The following is a 9,699-nucleotide window of genomic DNA, read 5'->3' on the forward strand; positions in this document are numbered from 1 at the left end:
TCTGCATTTTATTTCATGATTTTCCTATAGAATGTGTGTGTTTATTTTAAATATTGAAATAATCTCTATATATTGTATACATTTTTTTCTTAACATAAGTATTTTCCAAAGCTATCAAATATTATTAAAAATTCCAGTATTATATTTTGTTTGTTGTAAAGCAGTGAATCTTATTAATTTATTTAATTTCTTTATCACCTGCCTATGTTTTGACATTTTGAATAGTTCTTGTATATTTTCCCATCGATTTGTTTATTCACCCAGCAAATCTTTATTGAACATCTTTTATGTGCCAGATAGTGTCTTATCAGTAAGTAAAATAGACAGGAAATTAAATTAGAATGAGAAGTGTCCAGAGTTGACTGCTAGTGGAGGAAGAAGATGGTGAAGGAAATAAGGAGTACTGAGCAGTTAGAAATTGGTAAGTGCCAGTTGCGGGATAATTCTGCAGAGTCTTACCTCACTGTATGTCTGATAAGTGGAGGCACTGAATGTCCTGCACTCTACACTATTTGTTCAAAAACTTTCACAGCAAACAGGCTTGGAATGTAGAGATAGTAGCTCCCTCCAAAGAAATGGAGGTTATGCCTATTGTCCAGTAATATAAAGAAAATATCTCACTCCAGAGAAAGGGCAGGGATGCTCCGTGCCTGCTGTAATCAATCCGAGTTCCCTAGATTCAATATTTTCTTCCTGTAAGTCAATCTGCAAGTTCAGGTGTTGCGTGGGCCCCCTCACTTTACCCTGTAGAATTGAGGACTTCAGGACCTAGCACAGCAAACCTTATTGTGGGAAGCATTTTCCCAATATATCCATGTATCAAATAATCACATTGTAAACCTTAAACTTACAAAGTGTCACATGTCAACTATATTTCAATGAAGCTGAAAAAAATGTTTCTTTGGCTACAGCTTTTGTTGTAAGTAGAAAACTATCCTTCTTTGACACACAAGTTTGATGACTGCAACCAGAATCCATGAAACCATGGCAAGTTAATTTGTTTGCTTTCAAGTCAGGTTAAAATCTTATATCCTTCATGATGCCTGACAGGGATATGGAGAAAAATTAGTCACTGATCAAGATAGTAGTAGAAGATAAGGTCCAGATCTGCAATCCTATGTCATATAGGCTTTCAGAACATTTGAACTTTTTTTCTGAGAGAAATGGAGAACAATTTCAGAGTGGCTATATGAACTGACATGTTTTCAAAGGGTTATTAATTATTAGGGTTATTATTATTTAGAAGGGATGATATGTTGAGAAGAGAAGAAAGGAAAAGAACACTTGTTAGGGCTGTCTACAAAAATTAAGATGAGAGGTGATGTTGACTTGGATCATTGTGTGAACAGCCAGGGTGGTCAGAAGTTGTTAGAATATGTATATATTTTAAAAGTAGAGTCAACAAGGCTTTCTAAAATATTGGATATATGGTAAAAAGAGAAAAGGATTCAAAGTTGACTCCAGAAATTTTGAGACAAGGAACTGGAAGGAAGAAGTTGCCATTTGCTGAGATGGAGATGAAGTGGGAGGAGCCAATTTTTGTGGGAAGAAGATGAGTTTAATTTTAGACATGTATGTTTGCTAATCTTGATACGTATCCTGGTGAAGATGTTGTGTAGACAGTGGGGAAGACAAGTCTAGATGTAGAGAGGGGGTCTAGACCAAAGATACACATTTGGGATTTGTCAGAATATAGCTGCCATTTTAAAGCCGCAAAGGCAGATGATCAGAGCTTAGAATAGATGAGTGCGTGAATTTGGACAGCTTCAGAAAAGTCACGAGAGATCCCATCATTAAGAAGTTCTTGAAGAGTAGAGGAACCAGCAAAGGAGGCTGAGAAGGACGGGATAATGAGGTAAGATGGAAAGCAGAAGGTTGCTGTCTTCAAAGGAAAATGAAGGAACTGTTTCAAGGAGAAAGGTCAAATGCTACTGATAGGACAAGTAACATAAGGACTGAAATGGACCATTGCATTGGGCAATTGACCTTAACAGGTGAAGTAGTTTAGATAGAACAGTGGAGGCAAAAGTCTGAATAGAGTGGGGTCAAGCAAGTGTTGGGAGAGAGCAATTAGATCAGAACTTAAACAGTTTTAAAAGATTTTGCTTTTAATCCTTTCAGTTCCCATAGAAGTTTACATTTTAAAATTCTTGAATAAGAAATTAAGTTGAAGTTAAATCATACTACACTCATTCTCTGTACATTTCTCCTTTGAACAGATTGGTGCATGGTGAGGCCTCTTGGCTTTTCCAGCTCTTATTCTGTCCCTGTACCAATAACACAGGACAACTGTCTCTAAAACAAAGACAATTGCTTGGCTTTATTTATGTGTACGCTTTTATCTCAAGCTGAGACACATACTCATTTGTTTGACTGTAGTAAAGCCTAGGTATCCTTATGTTTTAAAAGCTCATCAAACAATTCTAAATTTGGCCAAGTTCTGAAATGTCTGATGGGAAGACCAAGTTCTCACCATGATTTCAGTTTTACTAGATCACTCATGTTCACTCCATTCCCCTTGGCATGTAATCACCTTGGGAAATGGACTATGAACCAACCCTGGCCAATGACACATGAGAGTATCTGTACTGAGGGGCTTCTAAGAGAGTTTCTATCAATTCTTAAGACAAGCCATCCCTCTTTGTTGACTAGATATGTCCTGTTGAGATGTGATATGTGAAATTGCTGTGCTACCCTCACTCAGCCTAAGGATGGTGCCAAAACAAAGAAGAAGGAAGAGGCAAGAGAATATTGAAGCATATCTGGACCTCTCATGGCCAACTCAGTTGGCCATTCCTCTGGACTTCTTGTTATGGAGGTAACACATTTCTATGCAACTTAAGCCAACTTGTGATAGGTTTTCTTGACTTGGTTGTATCTTAACTGAAAAGGCTTTCAAAGTTTTTGATTTTCCCTTTCCAACTCCCTTAATTATGCACCTTTCCTGGAGTTTCACAGTCTGTGAAAATTACTAAGTCATCTCAGAGCGGGAGTCCCAGTGGATTCTAAGGGTTTGAAGATAGCATTCGGTGATATTAAAATAAAAAATGTTGCAGAAGAGGTAGTGATCCACAAAAGAGCCTCATCTTTTCCTTCACTCATCTTGAGGCCACATTCAGGGCACATTTTGTTCTTAAGACAGAACCAACACCATGACACAACAATGAGTCAAGTGAATTGTACTTCAAATTCCATGGGTAATGAATCCCACAAATATCATAATTAAAATTTCATACATATCTTCTAAAACATCTGTTTTTCTCCAAAAAAGTTCCTTCCAGGGCAACATAGATGCCTCAGATCCTCTCTTCATCCTCTCTCCCTTCCAAACTTCCTCCTACAGAGCCTCCACAATTTGCTGCCTTTTCCAAAGCAATGTAATCTGATGTTTGGCCTGCACAGACCCTCAGCCCCCGCAACACCACACACATACGCCTCTGTCAAGTTCAAATGTACTCTATTTTTGTTCCCACAGGACACCACATGGCCCTTCTCTCCCCAGATGATTCATTAGACAAAACAGGTCACACCCTAGTGACAAGTAATACTGGCAACATAATATTTTTTTTTAAACCATATAAATATTCCCTTTGCTGAGAAAATATTTGCTGTTCTCTGTACACTGTTAATTATATTGTAAGGCATGAGTGAGGAGAAAAATCAAGCAATTATTTACTGGTGAACACAAAAATTACTTGTTTATACCTCAAGGATATCCTCCTCTTCTCCCTCTCTTACAGGACTAGGAAATCCTGAGATGTCTTGACATATAGTTTTCTTATTCAGCCTGATTGTATAAACTGGGGAAACTTTGAATCCCCACCAACTCCGTTAACCCGGCTTGGTCAAGCACAAGCCCCAGTGGACAAGTCAGTATCTCCAGTGAACCTTAGGAGGCTGGCAGACTCTAACTGTTCATTGGATTAACAGGGAAATATTGATCCTGGTCTTTCTCTGATACATAGACTATCCTATAAGTCAGATCTTGCCCAAATGTCCCCAATGGAGCGGCACACTGGGGATCACACCCCTTTTGAGCTTGTCTCCAAGTTTCTGGGTCTGGTGAAGGCAGAAGTTGCTAAGGTCCCAGGCTTTTCCTGTTGCATCCAGTCTCCACCAGACACATTTCCTTCCCATAACCGATGCACCTTTCAAAGTCCTAGCAGTCCCTGCTTGTTCTCTAGCTGCAGAAATGTGACCAGCATGTTATTAGTGCATGATATCCAGTCATATTGTTTTCAATAAAAACTTCAAGATTGGAGACAAACTAGAGGGTGTAGCTCCAGACTGACATCCTGGCTTACTGAAGGATTCCTCAGTTTTGGTGAACTTGGTTCACCTGTTACCTCCCTAGACATTTATCTTCTCCAGTCCAAGGCCACACTGGAGCCAAATCCACACACAGGTCTTGTTACCTGCAAGTATCCAGTGTCAACTCCCTGGTTACTTTCTCCTAAATCCTCAGGTGGGTACATGAATCTGAACTTTTATAAAAGCTTCAGAGGTGGGTTGAATGTTGCTATTTTGTAGACTGGTATTTGGGAAGTCATTTTTAAAGAATTTGAGTATTTTATGGTTTTTTTTTGGAAACATCCTATAGTGCCTTAAAGGTATGTTTTAGAAGGCATTCCTTGCTTCTTCTTTTTAACATCCCCGAGGCAATGGGTTACTGTCTGACTGTGCCCTTTTCTAACATTTGTCCAGTTCACACCATGTTCTTAGTTTATGAATAACCTTAGGAAGGAAGCATTGGTTGGGATGGGGTCAAATTTTACCAATTCAGAACAAGTATCCATAGCACTAGGGTGTAGGGAGTGGCTGGGGGTGCTTTGCGTAGTTAGTGCTGGCTGTGTGATTCTGGCATTGGGACTGACAATGAGAATGGCAGAGCAGTTTCTCAATAGTCTCCCAAAGCCACATCTACTCTCTTTCAGAGGTTGAGTTTCCAGAAATTGGACTGATTTCTCCAACTTCATTACAGCTGTAACCAGAAATTCTCTTTACTCTATACTATTAGAAATTATACTTGGGGCTGACCCCGTGGCTGAGTGGTTAAGTTCGCGCACTCCGCTGCAGGCGGCCCAGTGTTTCATTGGTTCAAATCCTGGGCGCGGACATGGCACTGCTCATCAAACCACGCTGAGGCAGCGTCCCGCATGCCACAACTAGCAGAACCCGCAACGAAGAATATACAACTATGAACCGGGGGGCTTTGGAGAGAAAAAATAAAATATTTAAAAAAATTATACTTAATACTTTCTATTCCAACTCTTGTCCATAATCAACTGATATTCATAATTTATAAGGCAATCCTAAAGTATCCTGTTGTCTATATGTAATGTCGGAAACCCACTTATCCATCTTGCTAACTACGAGCAAATCTGCTCTACTCACCCTCTAATTCAACAGAAAATAAAGAGATTAGAAACTTTGATCTTTCTTTTCAGAAATTAATTAAAAGAACAGCCATTCCTTGCCAATGCATGGAAAGTGGACAATGACTCAGGTATGTGAAGTAGTATAGAAAGATAGAAATAATTTTAATATTAATCCAGACACATTCAATATATATTTCAGCACCATAGCACGTATAGTGTTGGTCACATTGGGATCTCATCCCAATCAGTGATTCCTTCCTATATTTATTCATAAACTAATACTCAGAATGGATATTGACTGAAGCAAAGGTTAGAGCAGGGTTATAGTTAGACACTAACCCACTGCACCAGAGCATGTTGAATTCCTTAAAGAAGAGAAACAGGGAACATTAAACTGTTACTAGAAACACTATAGTTTCCCTTGTTTGTGTCTAGATATTAACATTAAACAACATTCTGACAGGATACCTTCCATTTGAATGAGTGACAGGAGAGTTGAATAATCAGAGGGGTGACTAAGGAAGAAAATTCAGCAAGTGAAATTCAAATACCATCCACAGCCCAGGAGGGCCCAAGAGAGGGTCAGACTGTGGAACTCAAAATAGCATATTCTCGATCTCAGTGCCATCAATTTGTTGTCTCTATAACTGAGATCATGGGGCAAATCCTGAACATCCCAAACTTGAGATAGTCCTTGGTAGCATCCAATTCTTGAAAACCTCTTCACTAATCGTGAAAGATCCTTGGAACATCTAACCTGGTGGCTCTCACTAGGGTCATTGCATGTAGGTATAGGAGATCCATCATGAGAATAATACATCTGGTTGTTGGGATATATAAGGAATCCATTAAATGCATAAATCATTTTGGTTAGTATTTCCATCCTAACATTAAGTCTTTCATTTGTGAACATGATTGTCTTTGCATATGTTTTTGTCTTCTTTAATTTCTTTAAAATATTTTTGTAATTTTGAATGTAAATTTGAATGCAATTTTGAATGAAAGTCTTTTGCGTCCTTAGTTAAGTTATTCCTAAGTATTTTATTCATTTTCATGCGAATACAAATTGAATTGTTTTTACAAATCTCCTTCTCAGATTCTTCATTGTTAGTGCATATAAATGTAATTGACTTTTCTGTATTGATTATGTATCCCACATTATTGCTGAGATTGTTTATTAGTTTAAAATGTTTGTTATTTGATCTTTAAATTTTTCTACATGTAAAAGAGATCATGTCATCTTGGAACAGAGATAATTTTATATTTTCCTTCCCATTTTGGATGAATATTATTTATTTTTCTTGTCTTATTACTGTAAGTTGAACTTCCAACACTATGCTGACTATGAGCGGTTAAAGCAGGTAAATTTTTCATATTATTGATCTTAAGGGGAAATGCTTTCAGGCTTTCACCTTCCAGTATCACGTTAGTTGTGAGTTTTTCATATATGGGCTTCATTATGTTCAGGAAGACTTTTTCTTTTTCTAGTTTGTTAAGTGTTTTTTTATCAAGAAACTTCAATTTTGTCAAGTGCTTTTTCTATATCAACTGAGATTACCTTGTAGTTTTTCCTTCACCCTGTTAATGTGCTGTTGCGTTTACTAATATTTTGTCTTAAATTGTCCTTCCACTCCAGAAATGCATGCCACTTGTTCACGGTGTAAAACTTTTAATATGCTACCGAATTCAGTTTTCTAGTATTTTTTCGAGAATTTTTAACTCTGAAACCATATGGAATATTTGTCTTCAGTTTATTTTCTCATAGTATCTTTGTCTTGCTTTGTATTAGGAAGTGTTCCCTCCTCTTCAGTCTTTTGTGAGAGTTGATTGTTGTTAATTCTGTTTTCAATGCTTGTTGCAATTCACTGGTGAAGCAGTCTAGTCCTGGGCTTTTCTTTATTGGGAGGTTTTTGATTACTGATTCAATCTTCTTAATAGTCATAGGACTATTCAGGTTTTCTATTCCTTCATGATTCAGTCTTTGTAGGTTATATTTTTCTAGGAATTTTCCGCTTCATCGGGATTTCTCAAATTGTTCACACAGTTTTTCATAGTACCCTCTGTTATTTTCTTATTGATCCTCTGTCTCATCGTACTACCATAATTGAAAGTTGGGTATTGAAGTTTCTGACTGGTTTTGTAGTGGTGTCTATTTCTCCCTTCAATTCTATCAATGTGGTTTTTATACATTTTGGAGCTCTGATGTTTGGTACTTATAAGTCTACAGATGTTCTGTATTCTTGGTGCACTGACCCATTGATCAATACATAATAACCATTTTTTGTGTCATCATAATTTTTGTCTTAAGTTTTGTTTTGTTTTCATGTCTGTTACAGGTGTAGCCACACCAGCTCTCTTTTGGTTACTGTATTCATGGAATATCTTTTACCATCTTTCCATTTCAACTATTTGTGCCCTTAGATCCAAATTAAATCTCTTATAGAGGACATATATATGATCCTGTTTTTGTTTCATTTGTTTGTTTTTAATCCGTTCTGCCAGCCTATAACATTTGTTTATGGAGTTTATTCATGTGTAAAGTAATTATTGGTATGGAAATGTTACTTTTTAAATTTTTTTCTATATGACTTAAATTCCTTATTTCCTCCATTAATATGTTCCTTTATGATTAGATGGCTTTTGGTTGTGACATGTTGTGATTCCCTTGTCATTTTAAATTTCATACATTCTATTGTTATTTTCTTTGTGGTTACCTTGTGGATTACAGGTAATATTGTAAAGTTATAATAATCTATTTTGAATTGATAACTATTTAACTACAGTGCTATATAAAAACTCTCCTCTTATACACCTCCTTTCCCCTCTCCAAATTATTTTTTTAATATCATTGGTTTCATCTTTATACATTGCTGACATATTAGTGTAGATGTATAAATATTTTATGCATTAATCTTTTAAATCTTGTAGAAGTGAAAAGTGGATCTAGAAACCAAAATTATGAAAGTACGTAAGTTTATATTTTTCTGTATATTTACCTTCACTCAGGTCTTTATATCTTCATATGGCTTTAAGTTGTGTCTAGTCTCCTTTCATCTGAACCTGAGCAACTCCCTTTACAGTTCTTATAGGGCAGTTCTAATGGCAATGAGCTCTTTCAACTTTTGTCCATCTGAGATTGTTGTAATTATTCCCTCATTTTTGAAGGATATTTTTACTTGATAAATAATTATTTCTTGATAGGTTTTTTTTTCTTTAAACATTTTAAATACATCATCCCACTGCCTTGTGTCCTCAAGATTTCTGTTGAGAAATCTGTTGGTAGTCTTGGCCAGGATCCTTTGTACCTGATGGGTCATGTTCCCTTTGCTGCTTCAATATAGTCTCTTGTCTTTGTTTTTCAACAATTTGAATATAATGTGTTAGGATGTGGACATTTTTCAGTTTTTCCAACCTTTAATTCTTTGAGATTCTTGGACTTGTTGATTATTGTTGCCTTAACATGCAGCTTGGGTAATTTTGGTTCATTATTTCTTGAGAAAATCTCTTTCCCACTGTCTCTCTTTTCTCCTTCTGGGACTATGATAATGTGGATATGAGCCTACATGCTGGTGTTCTATAAGCCCTTTAGGGTGTGTTCACAATTTTTCATTTTTTTTTCTTTCTTTTCCTTAGGCTTCACAAATTCTACATATTATATGATATCATTTTGGTCATATATGACTTACCTGATTTCCGTTAGTTATTTGTCAAATTTTTGCTTTAGCAATTTTAGCATATATCAGACAGTTGTTTTAAACTCATTGTCTAATAAATTCAATGTTTATATTTGTTCAGAAATAGTTTTGGCCAATTTTTTCTTTTTAGATGATAATGGTTTTTGTTTTTTTCTGTATGTTCATCAGTATGTTTAATTGGACATTAGAAAAACCAGCCACTTCTCCCACTCTTCTCAGCTTTGTTCTGTGCCTTGAAAATCCCTCACTTATTAGCTTGGCATGCTCCAATTGTTTTTTTGTTTGTTTGTTTAACTTGGGGGATTTTATTTTCTCTGAATAGCAAAAGAACCACATTGGAGTCTGTCAATATAGTAGATTTTAATACGACTTATATAGACAACAAAAACTCCTTTCCGTAGCAGAACAATTACTCAGACTTTTTTCCGCTTTCAGCTCCATGCCAAGACAATATTATAATTACCCATGTCATATGACAAAGGCTGGAGGGATTACATCAGGAAAGATGGATCGAATCACCTGCCACTGCTCTATTTGTTACCAGAAAGATTCTGGAGCTTATCCTTGTGATTTCTTAACATTTTTTGACACTCTGTTTTACAAGACATCCTAGCACTTGTGTCCCT

This window comes from Equus asinus, chromosome 29 (assembly GCF_041296235.1).
Source record: "Equus asinus isolate D_3611 breed Donkey chromosome 29, EquAss-T2T_v2, whole genome shotgun sequence".
Classification (NCBI taxonomy): domain Eukaryota; kingdom Metazoa; phylum Chordata; class Mammalia; order Perissodactyla; family Equidae; genus Equus; species Equus asinus.